Source organism: Portunus trituberculatus, chromosome 41, assembly GCF_017591435.1.
Source record: "Portunus trituberculatus isolate SZX2019 chromosome 41, ASM1759143v1, whole genome shotgun sequence".
NCBI lineage: Eukaryota > Metazoa > Arthropoda > Malacostraca > Decapoda > Portunidae > Portunus > Portunus trituberculatus.
In genome coordinates this window covers 38,062,901-38,064,915 of record NC_059295.1, presented here as the reverse complement: position 1 = coordinate 38,064,915, position 2,015 = coordinate 38,062,901, and positions in this window count along the sequence as shown.

Sequence of the window (2,015 nt, the reverse complement as noted above, 5' to 3'; positions counted from 1 at the left end):
TCTCCCCCGTGTTAAGCAATGGGAAATTGCCGCTTTCTTTTTCATTACTAGAGGAAAGCTAAGTAAGAACTGATGATTTAATTTAAATAAACAATATTATAGTTTCCTAAATATGTCATGTAAACCTGTTATTAACGGTGTTATTCCGAAATAGCTACAATATTGAAAGAAATACAGCAGGACGTTTCCAGGAGAAATTACGGCAAAAAGATTACTTTTTCTCGTTTAATGCATGACAATAAGGAACAAATAATGAAGTGAAATTTCAGTGATTGATGTTTTTCCAACGCGCATTACCATGAAATCACACATCATTCTAAATAAAAGCTATAAGGAGAGAGAGAGAGAGAGAGAGAGAGAGAGAGAGAGAGAGAGAGAGAGAGAGAGAGAGATATTAATTAATGTATATATCTTAGAGAGAGAGAGAGAGAGAGAGAGAGAGAGAGAGAGAGAGAGAGAGAGAGAGAGAGAGAGAGAGTATTTTAACGTGTTAAATGCGTAATTACTTTACCAAGAAAAATCAACCTTCAGGCCAAGTTTCACCTGATATACATTCAAATGCACATGTATATGTACATGTCTACAACTATACATGCACATGTATATCCACATGTGTACATGATCTTGATCAGTCATACGTTTGCCTCAAAGACAGCTTCCCACCTCTCACCCAAGTCCACCAAAGTTGGAAAACACTGTATTATCTTATTTGAATGTATGAATTACCGTCTAAATCCTCGTGGCACAGTATACCGTGACTATTGCGAGTCTATTAAGGTCTCATATATGGTAGGCAGCCTCGAACAGATGGAAAATAAGGAGCGTAACTCGAACGTTCCCATGTATTTTCAATGGCGGCGGCAGTAGCGCGCTGGTTTCATTTTTGTGATGTCACGCGGCCTCCTTATAATCTAACCTCCTTGATTCATACCTTTCACTGGTAAACTCTGGAACTCTCTGCCTGTTTCTGTATTTCCGTCTTCCTATGACTTAGCTTTTTTTAAGAGAGAGGTGTCGAGACATTTGTCCCTGAATTTTTATTAATTCTTTTGAATCTCTTAAGGAGTCTACAATTCCAGTGTTTTCTTTTCTTTTTTTTTCTTTTTCAAATTTTTTTTCTACCCTTGGTAGTTCTCCCTCTTACACACACACACACACACACACACACACATCGACATCGTCGATGGCGGAGGTGGTCGCTGAGCTCCAGAGCAATCATCTATAATTCTACAGTTACCTAAGAGTAACCAAGGTGGGAAAGGAGCTGGTAATGTTTGTCCCGTCTCCATATAGTCATGTTAACTGTTGATTAGCAAAATAATGTCCAGTGAAGGTAAATATAAACTGTAGCCTGCGTTTGAGCCATCAGCTGGTTTGTTTACGTCTGCGCAACATGGCGGCCGTGAACTCGAAAGATGAATCAGACTTCACAGGGTTTCAAGGAATAATGGAGAAGAGCGCTTATGTGAAGAAAATTCTGGAGTTAGAAGGTAAAATTGAAAACTGTTTGAAAAGTATGAGGGCCTGGAAACGAGTTATGACAATGTAAAAAGAGACTGTGCCGATATGAAGAAGGAAAATGCAGCACTGAAAGAGGAAGTTAAGCTAATTAAAGTGAATTGCGAAAATGTGGAGAATCTCTAGGAAAAGTGATGGAGAAGCAGGCTGAATGGAAAAAAGTCAGGAAGTGGAAAGAAAGGAGGTAAATTACAAAGTTGCAAGTCTGGAAAAGGAAATCAAAGAGTCAGGGGAGAAAACTTTGGGCCTTGCTGAAATTATAGATCAACAGATCATAGAAGAGAAGATAGCTGAGAAAGTGGTGAAGGTTATTAAGTCAAATGAGACATTGGTGAGGGAAACTGTAGACAAAAAGAGATGTGTGGTGATATTTGGTGTGGAGGAGGATAAGACACCGAGTAAAATGGAGAGAGAGAAAACATAAAAAGGTGATAAATAATATCATTAATGTGGTGCAGGAGGAGGAAAAGACCTAGTACAAGAAATAGAGGACTTCC